General features: G+C 44.3%; 1 protein-coding gene across 4 annotated transcripts in view; it reads left to right on the top strand.

Moving 5' to 3' along the window:
* Positions 1–3593: 3593 nt before the first annotated feature.
* Positions 3594–18492, top strand: part of TPX2 (TPX2 microtubule nucleation factor) — a 56131-nt gene continuing 41232 nt past the window's right edge. Inside the window, exons 1-2 of one of the 4 annotated variants that reach the window (XM_060692704.2) lie at positions 3658–3794; positions 7029–7192. The gene's annotated coding sequence lies outside the window, so the exon portion shown is untranslated. Of the gene's footprint in view, positions 3795–7028; positions 7193–18492 lie in introns of all 4 variants that reach the window. The other 3 variants (XM_087888957.1, XM_087888956.1, XM_087888958.1) reach the window with 3 other exon arrangements.

Genomic DNA, 18492 nt, shown 5'->3' with positions numbered 1-18492 from the left:
ACTGGACTGAGGAGAGGAATACAGTGTGTGTGTGTGGGGGGGGGGTGTTAAATAGATAGATGATAGACAGAAACATATATAGATAGAGAAAAGTGACAGATTACATAAATGGAGAGAGAGAGAGACAGATGATGATTGATATAGATGATAGGTGATAGATATGTGTGTGTGTGTGTGAGAGAGAGAGACAAGATAGAAATGTAGATAGAAAAGTGATGTATTACATAGATGGAGAGATAGATGATTGATGAGAGAGAGAACATGATAAATAGATAGATAGATAGATAGATAGATAGATAGATAGATAGATAGATAGACAGATAGATACCCTGTTTCCCCTAAAATAAGACATCCTCTGATAATAAGACCAATCGGGCTTTTGAGTGCATGCAGTAAAATAAGCCCCCCCGAAAATAAGCCCTCCCCAAAAATATTTAACCCCATGCGCAGATAGTTCCCACCATTTCCTCTGGTTAGGGTCAGGGAGACAGAGCTGGAAATGAGGTAAGATGGCAAGAGGAGCCCCGTCTTGCTCCATGCGCCCCAAAATAATAAGACCTCTCCAAAAATAAGGCCAAGCACTTATTTCAGGGTTCAAAAAAAATATAAAACAGGGTCTTATTTTTGGGGAAACACGGTAGATATTTTATTTATTTATTGGTTCAATTTATATGCCGCCCTTCTCCGGAGACTCAGGGCGGCTTACAATGCGTTAAGCAATAGCCTTCATACTTTTGTATATACCTGCTTAGTAGGGCTTTGCCCTCCCCCCCAAGCGGTGTTCTTTTTTTATACAAAGTCAGCTTATTGCCCCCACAATCCGGGTCCTCATTTTACCTGCCTCGGAAGGATGGAAGGCTGAGTCAACCTTGAGCCTGGTGAGATTTGAATTTGCAGTAATTGCAGGCAGCTGGTGCTATTTAACAGCACTTTAGTCTGCTGCGCCACCAAGATAGATAGATAGATAGATAGATAGATAGATAGATAGATAGATAGATAGATAGTAGAAAAAAACAGATATATAAAGTGATAGATTACATAAATGGAGAGATAGATCCAGACAGATGATATACTGTAGATAGATGATAGGTGATGGATGAGAGCGAGATAAGAGAAAGAGAGGAGATAGATAGATAGATAGATAGATAGATAGATAGATAATAGAAAAAAAGATATATAAAGTGATAGATTACATAAATGGAGAGATAGATCCAGACAGATGATATACTGTAGATAGATGATAGGTGATGGATGAGAGAGAGATAAGAGAAAGAGAGGAGATAGATAGATAGATAGATAGATAGATAGATAGATAATAGAAAAAAAGATATATAAAGTGATAGATTACATAAATGGAGAGATAGATCCAGACAGATGATATACTGTAGATAGATGATAGGTGATGGATGAGAGAGAGATAAGAGAAAGAGAGGAGATAGATAGATAGATAGATAGATAGATAGATAGATAGATAGATAGATAGATAGATAGATATGGATGGACAGTCAGACAAACAGACTGCCAGCAGTTCGATCCTGACCAGCTCCAGGTTGACTCAGCCTTCCATCCTTCCGAGGTGGGTAAAATGAGGACCCAGATTGTTGGGGGGCCATGTGCTGACTTTGTAAACTGTTTGGAAAGGGGTGTAAAGCACTGTGAAGCAGTATATAAGTCTTAAGTGCTATTGCTATCATGTCAAACCTAGTCCTTCTTTTCGTTAAACTCGACGCACCCAATTCCTGCAACCGTTCATCTTACGTTTAAGCCTCCAGCCTCCTAATCATCTTTGTCCTCTGATTATTTCTAGAGTCTCAGCATCTTTTTTTGTATTGCGCTTGAGATCCTCCTTAGTTCCAGGTAGCTTCTCTCCTTGATTAGTTTCCATCAATTGCTTGTTGTCCTGCCTTCTGGTGCTTTGGAGAATAGGTTGACAGCACCCCACCCTCCTTTTTAACTTCCTATGGACTAGCTCCTTTCTGTTACCTAGTTAGAATAATGAAATGTCAGTAAGAAAATAAGCTCCACAATCCTCCTCCTCCTCCTCATCTTTGCAGACTCCCCTCCCCTTTAGCACTGATGATGTTCCCTAGTTTGGTCACGAAACGTCCACAAGTAAACAAGCAAGTTCAGAGAGCACCAAGGACCCCAGTTCTCCTCCTCCTCCTCCCCTCCTCCCTCCCTCCTCCTCCTCCTCCTTCTCAACTCCACAGTCGTGGGGACAGAACAATCCCCACTCCCTTCTACCACTGATGATGTTATCTAGATGGGTCATGAAACATCTTCAGGAAAACAAGCAAGCCAGTGGGGGGGTTGCCCCTGGTTTGGACCAGTTCGCAAGAACTGGTAGTAAATCCGGAGCGAGGCTCCGCCCACTGTCCCGGATGTCATCAAAGTAGATCTGCGCATGCGCAGAAGAGCAGACGCACATGTGAGCAAAGCAAGCACAAACGCGCGGGCACGATGCGAACCGGTAGTAAAGATAAGTAGAACCCACCCCTGAAGCAAGCTCAGAGAGCACCAAGAACCAACAGTCGTCATCCTCCTCCTCCTCCTCTCCCTTCTAGAACTGATGATGTTCCCTAGTTGGGTCATGAAACGTCTGCAAAAAAACAACTGAACTCAGAGAGCACCAAGGACCCCACAATTCTCCTCCTCCTCCTCCTTTCCTCCCCCTCCTCCCCTTCCTTCCTTCCTTCCTTCCTTCCTTCTAGCACTGATGATGTTCCCTAGTTGGGTCATGAAACATCTACAAGAAAACAAGCAAGCTCAGAGAGCACCAAGGACCCCACAGTCCTCCTCCTCCTCCTCCTCCTCCTCCTCCCTTTCCTCTCCTGCCTTCCTCCTCCTCCTCAAACTCCACTCCCTCCTAGTACTGATGATGTTCCCTAGTTGGGTCATGAAACGCCTGCAAGCTTAGAGACCACTAAAGACCCCACAGTCCTCCTCCTCCCCTCCTCCCCTCCTCCCCTCCATAAACCCCATTCCCTTGTAGCACTGATGATGTTCCCTAGTTGGGTCATGAAACGTCTGCAAGAAAACAACCAAGCTCAGAGAGCACCAGGGAAGGAGGAACCACAGTCCTTCTCCTTCTCCTTCTCCTTCTCCTTCTTCTCCTCCTCTTCCTCCTCCCCTCCCTCCCTTCCTTCTTTCCTTCCTTCCTTCCTTCTTCCTTCCTTCTAGACTGATGATGTTCCCTAGTTGGGTCATGAAACGTCTGCAAGAAAACAACTGAACTCAGAGAGTACCCAAGACCCCACAGTCCTCCCCCTCCCCCTCCTCCTCTTCCCTCCCTTCCTCCTCCTCTTCCTCCCACTCCTTTCTAGCACTGATGATGTTCCCTAGTTGGGCCATGAAACGTCCAATCAAGAAAAACAAGCATCCTCAGAGACCACCAGGGAACCCCCTCAATTCAACCCTGAGCTACAAATCTAATCCTCCATCGTCGCCCCCTCCCTTTTCTGCTTCTCTCCTTTGAAACTGGCCAAGCCCCGCCCACTCAGCTGGCTGGGCTGGCCGGCTCCGCCCCCTTCCTCCTCCTCCCTCTCCCCCTCCCACTCCCAGCAAGCCCCGCTGGGCGGCGCGTGCGCAAGGCAGGATGGGAGGAGCGCGTCTCCCACCCACCCCGCCCTTTTTCCCCCGCCTCCCTCGTGCCGCCGCGTCCAATCGGCTGGCGGGAAGGCCCGGCTGCCGAGCGGCGATTGGCCGCTTTGGAAAGGAGGCCGCCGTTTGAAATCTTTTAACGGCGGCGGGCCGTGAGGGAACTACGAGGGTCGATTCGGATGCCCGCTAGTGAGGTAAGCCGAGTTTTGGGTGGGGGGGCTCTTCGTCTGGGGTGGGTGGGTTGGGGGTCACGCCGGGATGGGGGGGGATGGGAAGGGGACGCAGTTTTCCTCGCGGTCCGCACTCTTTTTTTTTTCTCGCCCCCCCCTCCTTTCCTCAGCCCCCCCTCCCCAACAAAGTGGCAGGCAGTTCCGCGGGCCAACCGGGATAGGGGGAGGGGCGGTGTGAGGGAGGCGTGGGAGGTGGGGGTGGTTGTCTCGGAGGTGTCCCTGCTCCCCTCGCGCGCCGGATTCCGGGCGGGTTGGACTACAACTCCCATCATCTGAGGTAGATTCAGATTAACAAGAGTTTACAAGGGACCTTGTGGGTCATCTAGTCCAGCCCCCTACACCCTTTCTGACCAGAGGGTTGTGTGGGGAGGGGTCGTGAGGGGAGGGGGGGGAGGGACACCTCGCCCCAGGCTCTCTTCGATGTTGTGGAAAGAAGAAAAAGGCGATATATATATTATATATGCAAGTTTTGGTGTTTTGGTGCAAGTTTCTACCCGTGAAAATCTACGAAAACATATATATATCATAATATTATAAAATAGTATGTACTTTTTTTAATGGGTATGATTTCTTTGAGATCTAACCATCATTGATCATCATTATATCATACATACATATATCATACATATATATGTATGTATATATATATATATATTTTGCATAACATTACAAAATAATATTTAGTTTTGTTAATGGGTATGATTTTTTTGAGATCTAACCATCATTGATCATCATTTTATATATATATATATATATATATATATATATATATATATATATATATCATACATACATATATCATACATATATATGTATATACATATATATATATATATTGCATAACATTACAAAATAATATTTAGTTTTTTTAATGGGTATGATTTCTTTGAGATCTAACCATCATTGATCATCATTTTATATATATATATATATATATATCATACATACATATATCATACATATATATGTATATACATATATATATATATATATTGCATAACATTACAAAATAATATTTAGTTTTTTTAATGGGTATGAATTCTTTGAGATCTAATCATCATTGATCATCATTATATATATATATATATATATATATATATATATATATATATATATATATATATATATATATATATATCTCATACATACATATCTCATACATATGAGTGTACACTGGTACACTGGTATAATTTTAAATCATTTTTTAATTGGGTTACTGATTTTAATTTGGTATTGTATTGTGATTTGTATTGAAGTTGTCATTTTGTAAGCCGCCTTGAGTCCCTAGGGAGAAAGGCGGCATATAAATCGCAATAAATAAATAAATAAATAAATATATATATATCACACACACACACACATATATATATTGCATAACATTACAAAATAATATTTAGTTTTTTTAATGGGGTATGATTTCTTTGAGATCTAACCATCATTGATCATCATTAGAAGAATCTTGGTTATCCTTTATTATACTAAATATTAATCTAACATTGTCACCAAGAGGGTGGGTGGGAGGGTGGGGCTTCTTGTCTTTTTAGTCTTTTTCTAATGTTTTATTTTTGTGTGTGTGTGAGCCCCCTCTAGAGAGTCCCTGAAAGTGAGTGGGTGTCTGTATAAGTATTTATACATTATATTTGACTGTGCAAATTTACATATGAATATTATCAATTCTCTACATAAATGAAAACAGAAAAAAAGTCCCTGCTGCCTGACTCTCAACCACTTGGAGCGTTGATCCAACAGAGAAATTAAAAATAGCATCGAAACAACCTAAACAGCCTTTATTTTTATTGTCCTAAACAAGAATAGAATAGAATAGAATAGAATAGAATAGAATAGAATAGAATAGAATAGAATAGAATAGAATTCTTTATTGGCCAAGTGTGATTGGACACACAAGAAATTTGTCTTTGGTGCCTACGCTCTCAGTGTACATAAAAGACAAGATACGTTCATCAAGAATCATAAGGTACAATACTTAATGATAGTCATAGGGTACAAATAAGCAATCAGGAAACAATATCAATATAAGCAACAAAATAAAGATAAAAGGTGTCGAAGGGAAGGCTCTTGCTCTCCCTGGAGTGTGTGTGGTTGTTTGTGTACACACACACAAACAATTACAGCATATATACACAAACGCCTTTCTGTGTTTCTGTCTTATTTCTGTCTTCTTATTTTTATTTTATTCCTTAAATTTATGTGCTGCCCATCTCACTCACTCAAGCAACACGAAAGAAAATGTATCTCTTGCTCTTGTGTATCTTGAATTAGATGTTTTAAAGTTTTCTACTGGTTTTATTGTTATTTTTAGAATTAGAAACAGGATTCTTTATTAGTATGATTGGACATGCAAGGAATTTTTCTCCTGTGCTTACTCTTCAGTGTAAATAAGATCCTGTCTTATATATTTTTTTTGAACCCCGAAATAAGTGCTTGGCCTTATTTTCGGGGAGATCTTATTATTTTGGGGCATGTGGAGCAAGATGGGGCTCCTCTTGCCGTCTTACCTGATTTCCAGCTCTGCATTTAAATATTTTCTGGGAAAGCTTATTTTCGGGAGGAGGCTTATTTTAGCGCATGCGCTCAAAAGCCCAATTGGGCTTATCAGGGGATGTCTTATTTTTGGGGAAACAAGGTACAACAACAAAGCGATAGATCATAGTTACAATCATTAATCCTAAGGTACGAGTGATAAATCATAGATACTAATAGGAGAAGGTAGTAGAAAAGATGAGAAGGATAATAGTAATACAGCCTGCTACATGGGTAGGCCTAAAACAGTGGTGTGGGAATCACCCAATTTCCACAGCAGAGTAATGGCACAGGGAAAAAATCTACCTTTGTGTCCAATTGTTTTAAAATGTTTTATTTTTAATTTTTAATTATATGTTTTGAATGGTAAACTGCCCAGATTAATTGAGATTGGATGGCTATAGAAACTAAACAAATGAATAAATGTTATTGCGTGTATAGTATAATATTATACATGCTAACCCCAGACATTGGGTTAAATGTTAATAGACCAGGGATGCTGGACATGAGGTTTTTTTAGGGGGCTCGATTTTCTTTAATCGCTGCCCATGTTTTATTTTTTTGTCTACCATCCAGAGTTCCATTGCTTAAGGTGGGCAGCCTATAAAGTGGATTCAGAAATTTTAAAGATAAATATTGCATCTTTATTTCCTTCAGCTCCTGCTGTTTGCTCCTGTGGAGAAAATCAGTTTTCAGATAAACGGAATCGATTTAACCTAAATCAAGTTGAAATATAAAGACCTGAGACATTTAGCCTTCAATCTACAGCCTGATAATCTTATCGGAATGTTCCCATGGCAACCCATAAATCTGTCCTCAAGGTACCAGTCCGGGATGCCTCTCCTGGGCCATTTGGAAACTCCGAATTACCCCCTTCTTTTGATTTATTTCTTCTCATTGTTTTGTTAAAAATAAATGGGCAGTAGAAGGACTGGAAGTAACTTTAGATCCATTCCGTATGGATATGTAGGTTGCATCATTTAATACACACACACACACACCTGTATTGTTTTTGTCCCTCCTGTGTAATTACACTGCATCTCTTTTGCTGGTAGGGGTGTCTTACGATCTTCTCCAGAACTTAAGGGGTATTTGCTGCTCAAGATTGAACTGTAGGGTTGGTCCTTGGTGCTCTCTGAGCTTGGTGGTTTTCTTGTAGTTGTTTCATGATCCAACTAGGTAACATCATCAGTTCTACAAAGGAGTGGGGTTTCCTGAATAGTTGCAAAATGACTGGTCGTAAGTTGAGGGCTAGCTGTATTGGCTTTGGGTCCTGGAGTTCGAATTTGCCCATTGGGAGGCTTCTTGCTAAAGATTCTGCTTCAAGGGCTTCGCGAAGGCATCTGGGAAGCCTTCGTTTGAACAGAGTTTGAACGCTGCCCTGGAGGTACCCTCGGCCTGCCAACTTTAGATAAAGGGAACATGGGTGGGGCTTTTGAATTCTCTGCCACCCTGCCTAACAGGAGTAAGTTGCTAGTTTTAAATAAGATCTGGAAAAGAATATTTGTAGCTTGGGTCCTCAGGAGGTGGACTGTGGGGACCTTTGTGCTCTCTGAACATGGCTGTTTTCTTGCAAACGTTTCATGACCCAGTTAGGTAACACCATCAGTGCTAGGAAGGAGTGGGGTTTGCTGAGAGAAGGACTGGAGTCTTAAGCTTAGGTTTGTTGTTGTTGTTTTGCAGATGTTCCATGACCCAACTAGGGAACATCATCAGTAGTAGAAGAGAGTAGGGTTTTGGGGTGGGGGGGTGACTGTGGGGTCCTTGGCGCTCTCTGAACTTGGTTGTTTTCTTGCGAATGTTTCATGACCCGGTTAGGTACCACCATCAGTACTAGAAGGTTTGCAGGGTGGAAGAGAATGAGAAGAGGTGGGAGGAGGAGGAGGAGGACGGTAGGGGTCTCTCAGCTTGTTTTTTTTTGCAGACATCTCATGACCCAACTAGGGAACATCATCAGTGCTGATCAGAATTCACTGTCTCTTGGTGATTGGCCGGCCGGCTTTTCGTGCCATTTACACCTAGGCTAAAATGAGAACTCATTGGTATCTTAAGCCTGTTTGGGAACCAGATAACGACAGTCAGCCTTAATATGGCTGATTTATTTATATAAATATCCAGTCCTCCACTGATGATCACAATGGAGCCCAAAATGTATGTTACTAAGTGAGACAGTTAAATGAGTTTCACCCCATTTTACGACAGTTGTTAAGTGAATTACTGCTGTTGATAAATTAGCAACACAGTTGTTAAGTGAACCCGCCTTCCCCCATTGACTTGGCTTGTCAGAAAGTCGCAAAAGGGGAATCACGTGACCCCGGGATACTTCAACCGTCATAAATATGAATCTGTTCTGCATTCTAGTCTAGTCACATGGTTGTTAAGTAAATCTGGCTTTCCCATTGACGGCTTCTCAGAAAATCACAAAAGGGGGAACATGTGACCACGGGGATGCTGCAATGGTCATAAGTGGGAAAAAACGGTTGTAAGTCCCTTTTTCCGGTGCCGTTGTAACCCTGAATGGTCACTAAACAAACTGCTGTCAGATGAGGATTTCCTGTATGTATGATTCCAAATCAGCCCTTGGGTCCTGTTGTGGCCCATCAGCGGCCTGTGCAGCTAGTAGCTGATTCCGACAGCGAGGAGGCTGGTGTGGTGCTGCGCCAGCAGCCTGTGAAGCTGGCACTCGAGTCGGACAGTGAGGAGGCTGGAGAAGATGTGGTGCCAGAGGCGGGGATTCAGCCAGGGCCTTCAGAACCTCCAGAAGCTCCCAGAAGTGAAGAGGAAGAAGAGGAGGAGCCTCTTCTCAATACATGGGCGCGAAACGGTGCCAAAAGGCAGGAGTGGCTCCTCAGGAGGAGGTCTCCTCGAGAGTAAGGCTTGGGGCTAATTGGCCACTCCCTTAGCCTATTTAAGGAAGGACGACGACTGAGGCAATTTGCAGGGAACAACTTCATTTACTCTCCTTCGCGTCCTGATCTCAGTTCTCTTATCACTTTCCTGCAAATTGCTTCTGGGCTTTCTGCCAACCATAATAAGATTACGATTATTTATTCTTTGGATTCTTGTAGGCTGTTAAGAAAGTTAATTGACAGCCTTTGTTTGAAAAAGACTGATTTAATGTAGTAAACTAAGGTTTGTACAGACTTTGTGTGTGCTGCGTTCTTTGGGGTCCGTAGCTGGGGCAGAACAGGTCCTAACCACGATTTGTCGGCTGGTGCACATCTTAACTCTTCCTTTGTGGTCCATTTGGATAAAGCTGGAGGCTTCATTTGTACTAACTCCACAGTGTACATATGTGTAAAATAACACGCTTGGATTCTGTCCTCTGATTTCCCGCCGCAGCAATAATAAGAACTGTAATGTAAGGACCGCAAGACTTATTTTAATTTTGGGGCTTCGTTGGCTGTGAAATCTGGGAAGATATCTTTAGAAATTGGCAAGAGCTTGCTTGCGATTGCTCGCTTAACACCCCTGTATTCTCGCCTTGCACAAAGCAGGGTCCTCTTTACTGAATGATTTATCTTTGCTGCAACACGGTGAGAAGGAGGAGGGAGCGGAGCTAATACAGCCTTCCTCTGAATTGCAATGCACTGCACTGATGTGCCATTGCAGGCTTCAACACCTGTATGGGCGAGGAATCCCGGGCAACGCAGGGCAAAATAGGAGAGGTTTAAGGGAGAGAGCCCAGGTTTGGAAAGCTGCCAAGCATGCAGAGGGCAAAGTCTCAGCATATGAGAGAGTGGATTCTCTTCAAAGCTGCTCCGTGGGGCTTGTGTTTGGCCAGGAGTTGGAGGGAAAAATGGAAAGGGACCGCACTGTGCCCCATTCCCTAGCCTAGGTGTCAGCAACCTGCAGCATTAATCCACATGGCTGTGCAACTCTTTTAAATAAACTTACTATTCTGGAAAAAGATGAGAGACAAACCCTGTTGGCACGGATGCTTCAAAACCACGAAATCAGCCCATTGTCCTTTCTCTGCTGGAGCAAGTCCAATTAAGGCTTGGGATGTCCCACTGGGTCTCCCCCCCCTCTCCCCAGTGCTTCCCTCCTGCCCCTTTTGGAATATCAGAATCGAGCTGGAAGGGACCTTGGAGGTCTTCTAGTCCAGCCCCCTGCCCAAGCAGGAGACCCTACCCCATTTCAGACAAATTGGCTGTCCAGTCTCTTTTTGAAAAGCTCCAGTGATTGAGCATCTACAACTTCTGGTGGCAAGCAGTTCCACTGGTTAATTGTCCTCACTGTCAGGAAATTTCTCCTCAATTCCAGGTTGCTTCTCTCCTTGATGAGTTTCCACCCATTGCTTCTTGTCCTGCCTTCAGGTGCTTTGGAGAACAGCTTGACTCCCTCTTCTTTGTGGCAGCCCCTGAGATATTGCAACACTGCTATCATGTCTCCCCTAGTTGTGGAATTATGAGAACAAAGCAACATTCCTAGGTCAGCCAGAGACAGTTTTATTCCGCAACGTTCAGAGAGGTATGCGTACCTAAAAAATCTGAACAACCTTACGATTCTGAGACCACAGTTTTATACATTTTCAAACAAAGGATTCTGTTAACTCAGCAGTTTATATGGTCATATACATTTGTTATATTTAATTGACATTTCCTAATTACTAAAGTTTTACATTATCCTTGCCAAACAATCATAATTCTTCTGTAAATTACTGGAGGATAGATTCAAATTATCTTCTGTTGATAAATGACCTCTAGCTCATGTGGATCCCCTTGACCTAACCAACCTTTAAGCGGTATGTCATTAGAATGTTCCTATCTTCTGACAACTTAGAGGCCTCCTAAAGGTATCAAAACCTTTTGGCTGACTTAGTACTTTTTCCAACCGGATGCATTTTCTACTTTTAGAATAGAGTGAATAGAAAGTTATCCAGTGGTCATCTATCAGATCCCGCTTCATCTACATTACCCTGGTCCTTCTTTTCTCTAGACTGGCCAAACCCAAATCCTGCAACCATTCTTCATATATTTTTGTCTCCAGGCCTTTCATCGTCTTAGTTCAGGGGTCAGCAACCTGTGGCTCTGGAGCCACATGCGGCTCTTTGGGCCCTCTGCTGTGGCTCCCTGTCGGGTGATCACACCACTGACTGGCCCCGCCCCTCGCCCTCCCCTCCCAGTCACTCCTCACCTGGCCTGAGAAGGTAAGGGCGATGGTGGGTGATGGGGCAGAGACAGAGAGATACAAAGAGAGAGGTGGGGAGAGAGGGAGAGAGAGAGGTCGAAAAGGTTTTGTGGTTCCCGGTGTTTTTTAAAAACTGGTTCTCTGCCCTAATGACTGGGTAGGCGTGGCTAGGTGTGTGTGTCATGTGACTGGTAGAAGTGAGTGACGTCGATTTCGATTAAGCAACAGCCTTCATACTTTTGCATATACCTGCTTAGTAGGGCTTTCGGCCCCCCCTAAGCAGTGTTCTATTTTATACAAAGTCAGCTTCTTGCCCCCACAAACCGGGTCCTCATTTTACCTACCTCGGAAGGATGGAAGGCTGAGTCAACCTTGAGCCTGGTGAGATTCGAACTTGCAGTAATTGCAGGCAGCTGGCAGCCAAATACTACTTTAACAGTAGTTTAGTCCACTGAACCACCAGGCTCCTTAGCTCAACTGTGGTCGTAAGTCAAGGACTACCTGTATCCCCCGGGTGATCCATCATAACTTCAAACGTTTGCTAAGTGACCGGTCGTAAATCGAGGAATTGCCTGTCCGTTTAAAAAAGTCAAGATGGCAGCCACGACGATGCCTCCCAAAGTTCTATCTCTGTTTTTGATGCTGGTCACGCACTAAACAGCCAGCACTCCCATCATGTCGCGTGACTTTCTGTGACTTTGCCGGATGCTCCTGCTCCCAATTTCAATCGGGGCAGATTTACGCAAATGCGGTTGTTGAAAAGATGCTGGATGCAGCTGATAAGCCTCCGGAGGGTGACAGGGAAGAGGAAAATTGGACTGTACGTTACCATTAACTCACCAAAAGAGACAGCTGCGCGCAGAGCTAGTCGGCAGCAGTATTTGAAATCCTGGCTGCGGGAACTGTCGAGATGATTGATGGCCTGTCAGGAAGGGAACCAGGCTTGATTAAAAAGTGTTAGATTGCTAATTGTAATAACTCTGAGGGTCCTTGGTGCTTCCTGTGCTTGGTTCCTTTCTTTCTAGATGTTTTCAGACCCAACTAGGTAACATCATCAGTGCTAGTGGGGTTTGTGGAGAGGGGAAAGAGGAGGACTGTGAGGTCCTTGGTGCTCTCTGAGCTTGTTTTGTTTTCTGACAGACATTTCATGACCCAACTAGGTAACATTATCAGAGGGTAGGAGGGAGTGGAGTTTGTAAAGAGGAGAAGGAGAAACGGGGTCCTTGATGCTCTCTGAAATTGGTTCTTTTCTTGCAGACTTTTTGTGACCCAACTAGGTAACATCATCAGTGATAGAAGAGAGAGGGGTTTGTGGAGTGCAGGAGAATAAGAAGGGAGGAGGAGGAGGAGGAGAAAGAGGACGAAGAGGGAGGAGCAGGACAGTGGGATTCTTGGTGTTTACTGAATTTGGAAGTTGTCTTGCAGACATTTCATGACCCAACTAGGTAACATCATCAGTGCTAGAAGGGAGTGGGGTTTGCTCAGCAGTCAGAAGACCTGATGAAAAAAAAAACTCTTTAATTTCACAACACGTGGACAAGCTTAACCATAGTTTCAGCTGGGAAACTGTGACCATCCTAGTCCAAACTAAGCAATTCTGTGGGAGCCCCTGCCCTTTGGAATGAACTCCCCCCAGAAATTCATAAAATCTCTGATCTCCGTGTATTTCGCTGTGCCCTCAAAACCATGTTGTTCCGCCAGGCTGGGCTATCAATATAAGGATTTTAATTTGGTTTTAAATGGGATTTTAAATTTGGGGTTTTATAAATTGGGCCTATTATTTAATAATTTTAATTATTTTTAAATATTGTCTGTCTTTGTGTTTTTAATTAGGCTGTACACCGCCCTGAGTCCTTCGGGAGAAATAGAAATAGAATAAACAAACAAATAAACAAATAAATAAATAATTTATAGAAGCCTGGCACGCTGACAAATTAGCCATCAATAGACAACATAGACCTAAAGAATATGTAGTCAAAAGAGACAACTTAAAAAGCCAAAAAGGGAACAAAAAGACCAAAACCGCCTCCCCACCAACATCCAGATGAACATAGATTAACTCCAAGATTAATATCAGACCAACAATCAAGAAGTAAACAAGACCCCAGTGGTGAAATTTCAAATTTGGTACTACCAGTATTGTGGGCGTGGCTTGGTGGTGAGGTAATGTGACGGTGGGTGTGGCCAACTTTTTTTTTTTAAATTTTTAAATCATTTTTTCTACAACCTCTTCTGCCAAATTAAAAAAAAACAGCCTCAGATGATTGCGCGGCTCAGTTGGGCATGGGGCAGGGGGGGGACGCAGGGATTTTTGCTACCGGTTCTCCGAACCACCCGCCGTCATCGCTACCGGATTGGGCGATCCGGTCCGAACCGGGAGCATTTCCCCCCTGCAATACCCGAATCAAGGCACTCCAGCTGGCTGGAGAATTCTGGGAGTTGAAGGCCACAAGTCTTAAAGCTGCCAAGTTTGAAGACCTCCGCACTAGAATATAAACCTAGAGCAAACCCACTCCCTACTGGTACTGATGATGTTACCTAGTTGGGTCATGAAATGTCTACAAGATCAGGGAGCACCAAGATCACACAGTGATCATCCTCCTCCTCCTCCTCCACTCCACAAACCCTTATCTCTTCCTAGCACTGATAATGTTACATAGTTTGGTAATGAAATTGTAATGAAAACAACCATGCTCAGAGAGCACGAAGGACCCCAGTCTCTCTTTCCCCTTCTTCTTCTCCTGTCTTCCTCTCCACCATGTCTATCCAAGTCATAGTTGTCCCAAAGGTGCTTTTTTCAAGAGCCAAATGGACTTTCTGGTTTTTCCTTTGAAAAGACATCCAAGGAGCCTCTTCAGACATCCAGTCAGAGCTGAAGAAGCTTCTTGGAAGAGAAGCGAAACGTCTTTTAAAAAAAAAAACACCACCAGAAAGTCCAAGTTGCCTCTTGGAAAAAAAAGCACTTTTGGGTTCCTCTCCACAAATTTCAAACCCCGCTCCCTTCTAGCACTGATGATGTTAAATACTTTGGTAATGAAATGTCTGCAAGAAAACTACCATGCTCAGAAAGGACCAAGGACCCCCACAGCCCCCTCCTCCTCCTCCTCACACCCTCCTCCTCCTAGCACTGATGATGTTACCTAGTTTGGGTCACGAAACGTCCCCCAAGCTCAGGGACCACCCAAGGAGCCCTCATTTCAACCCTGAGCTACAAATATTCTCTTTTATTGGCTCATTGTTCCTCAACCTGGGCCAAAAACCACCCAATCTTTTGCCTGGCTGCATGGTGGCAATGAATCAGAGATTTTTCAGTTACCCTTCCATTCCTGGCCCTGTAAGATGGGTCATTTTAGGGACTCGCTGGCCGGGGTTTGCAGGAGGCTCAAGGTTTCTGCTTTTCCTTTAACGCCTATTTTTAACCTGATGTTGCTCAAAGCTTGTTGGGGAAGGGGGGGGGCAAATTACAGGGCACGCAATGTCAGGGGCATTTATTTTTGGGTTGCTGGGAAGGGAGACACGGATCTGTAGCCAGGACAGGCTGGGGCGGGCAGCGAAGGAGCCTGGGAAATCCTGGCACCACTTTGATCTTTCCCTTTTGGACTAACGCCCGATTCCAGAAATGGCTCTGATGCCCCTTCGGGCATATCGGAGAAGCAAGAATTAGCCCGGATTTTTAGCCTAAGCCAGGCATGACTGGCAACTTGGGCATTGGAGAAAGGAGACCTTCTGGATGTCCCAAAGAGGCTTTTTCCAAAGGCAGCTGGATTTTGTTTTTTCCTTGAAGACGTTTCGCCTCTCGTGTAAGAAGCTTCTTCAATTCTTCAGGTCAGAAGCGAAGAAGCTCCTTGGATGAGAAGCGAAACGTCTTCAAGGAAAAAACAAAGTCCAGTCGCCTTTGGAAAAAAGCCCCATTGGGACAACTATGACTTTAGGTGACTAAGAATCTCCATAGACCAGGGGTCTCCGAACTTGGCAACATTAAGACTTGTGGACTTCAACTCCCAGAATTCCTCAGCCAGCTTTGCTGGCTGAGGAATTCTGGGAGTTGAAGTCCACAAGTCTTAAAGTTGCCAAGTTTGGAGACCCCTGCCATAGAGCTTCATATTCTCTTATGAGCAGGAACAGTTTGGTTTTGGCTCTTGGGCCAGCCTTGCCAGAGGGGGCCCAGCTATATACAGGTGATCCTCAACTTACAACAGTTCATTTAGTGACCATTCAAAGTTACGACGACACTGAAAAAAGTGACGTGGGACCGTTTTTCACAGTTAAGACTTTTGCAGCATCCCTGTGATCAAATTTCAGACGCTTGGCAGCCAGTTCATATTTATGACCGTGGCTGTGTCCCATTTGCTCCCCTTTTGCGACCTTCCGACAGGCAAAAGTCAATGGGGAAAGCCAGATTCACTTAATAACCAGGTTACAAACTTACCAGCTGCAGTGATTTCACTTAACAACCCCGAGGCAAGGGGAAGTTGTAAAATGGGGCAAAATTCCCTTAACAAATGTCTCGCTTAACCGCAGAAATTTTGGCCTCTGTTGTGGTTGTAAGTCAGGGACTTATCTATATAACAGATGTGTTCAACCTTCCCAATTGAAGACCTGACTAGCTGGGGAATTCTGGGAGTCGAAGTTCACAAGTCTTAAAGCTGCTGAGGTTGGACACCCCCTGATACATACAGTCCTAAGGCTGGGGAAACTAGAAAAAAACAGCATTTTTATAGATGAGGGTTAGCATCTCATCATCTTACCGTGTCCTGCGGCCTTCAGGATGGGCCGATTTTCATATTTTCAAACCATGCTGGTAGCTTGGATGAGGATCCTCATCGGGGTGACAAATATCCGTCAACTGGATCAGAATTAAAAAGCAGGCTAACATTTTCCACTTTGAGCTGTCTACTTCTGAAGAGGTGCAAAAACCTTCCCCATTCCCAAGAGCAGAAGATAGGTAGTCCTCAAGTTACGTCCACAAGCGAGCCCCAATTCTCTGTTGCCAGGTGAGTCAGTTAAGCAAGTTTTGCCTCACTTTACGACCTTTCTTGCCACAGTAAGTCATAAATCGAGGACTTCCTGTACTGCCTTTATTCTAGAAACGTTTAAGGCCGCCCAACTCTGCCATGATTCTAGGTGCTGTACCTTCAAAATATAGTTAAAAATCAGTTGTTAAGTGAAAACTTCACTGCGGTTGTTAAGTTAATAATCCGGTCGTTAAGTGAATCTGGCTTCCCCATTGACTTGGCTTGTCAGAAGGTCACAAAAGGGGATCACGTGACCCCGGGAATTTGCAACCGTCATAAATGTGAGTCAGTTGAATTTTGATCCACATGACCCATGGGGATACTGAAACGGTCGTAAGTATGCAAAATGATCATAAGGCAGTTTGTTCAGTGCACTTGTAACTTTGAAAGGACGCTGAGCGAACGGTCGTAAGTCAGGAGCTATTTTTATTGATTGATTGGTTTTAGAAAATTGATACCGACTCAAGGCAACTCCCTGCGTTGTGTTCACGGCGTCTTCTAATTGCAGAGTTAGCGGCTTCTCCTTTCCACTTGTTGGTGCTTTCTGTTCCAGCAGAGCTAAAAGAGCAAGAATTTAGCAGTTGAAATAAATTGGAATCAAAAAATAGAAGATGTGCGATTCATTCAAATAACACATTATGAAGTGTATGCAGCCCAGTCTTCAGGCTGCCTAAGATTCAAGGGATTTTGTTCCAAGCTGTTTTTTCCGCCAAGCCTACTTATTTCTGTAACTGTTAAGGGAAACCAGGAAAGGGATTTAGTCCAGCGGTCCCCAATTTTCTGGATCGGTGGTGGTGGTGAGTGACAGTCATGGCAGTGATGGGCGGAAGGTTTCATGCACACAACCTAGATGTTGTGGCCCATACACAGTCTGTGCAGCTAGTAGCTGATTGCGACAGTGAGGAGGCTGGTATGGTGCTGGCTCCAGCAGCCTGTGCAGCTGGCACTCGAGTCGGACAATGAGGAGGCCAGAGAAGATATGATGCCAGAGGCAGGGATTCATCCAGGGCCTTCAGAACCTCCAGAAGCTCCCATAAGTGAAGAGGAAGAAGAGGAGGAGCCTCTTCTCGACGCACGGGCGCGCAGAGCTGCCAAAAGGCAGGAGTGGCTCCTCAGGAGGAGGTCTCCTCGAGAGTAAGGCTTGGGGCTAATTGGCCACTCCTTTAGTCTATTTAAGGAGGAACGCCAACTGAAGCAATTTGCAGGGAACAACTTCTTGTCTTGCTTATCTTATCAGCTTCCTGCAAATTGCTTCTGGGCATTCTGCCAACCATAGTAAGCTTTCAGTTATTATTCTTTGAATTCTTGGCGGCTGTTAATGCAATTAATTAACAGCCGTTGTTGTAAAAGACTGGTTTATTCAGTAAATTAAGATTTGAACGGACTTTGTGTGTGCTGCGTTCTTTGGGATCCGTAGCTTGGGCAGAACACTAGATCCCACCCATGCGCAGATGAATCTTCGTGCACTCACCTGCCACAGGCCATGGGACCGGGAGTTCAGGACCCCTGATTTAGACTATCCTGATGTAGTCTTTGACTTACAACAGGTCATTTAGTGACTATTCAAAAACCGGAAATAGTGACTCACGACAGTTTTCGCATTTACGACTGCCACGTGATCAAAATCCAGGCGCTTGCCAACTGACTCATATTTGTGACGGTCGTAGTGTCCTGGGGGATCACATGATCCCCTTTTGCGACCTTCTGACAAGCAAAGTCAATGGGGAAGCCAGGCTCCCTTAACGACCGTGTGGCTAAGCGAACAACCACAGTGTTTCACTCAACGGCAGCGGCAAGAAAAATCGTAAAATATGGGGCCAAACTCACTTAACCGCTGTCTCGCTTAGCAGCAGAAATGATGGGGGGGGGGAATCGTACCTGTATTCAATAAATGATTCGTATCGCACCTTGGCTTTTGCAATGGTTTGGGAATTCTAGCGTCAGGTGGTGCTCCAGTTGCCAGCAGCCCAAGC

Source organism: Pantherophis guttatus, chromosome 3, assembly GCF_059756535.1.
Source record: "Pantherophis guttatus breed Tessera chromosome 3, ASM5975653v1, whole genome shotgun sequence".
Taxonomy (NCBI): Eukaryota; Metazoa; Chordata; class Lepidosauria; order Squamata; family Colubridae; genus Pantherophis; species Pantherophis guttatus.
Note: the sequence above shows the minus strand (reverse complement) of the source record. Positions and strands in the feature narration are given on the sequence as shown.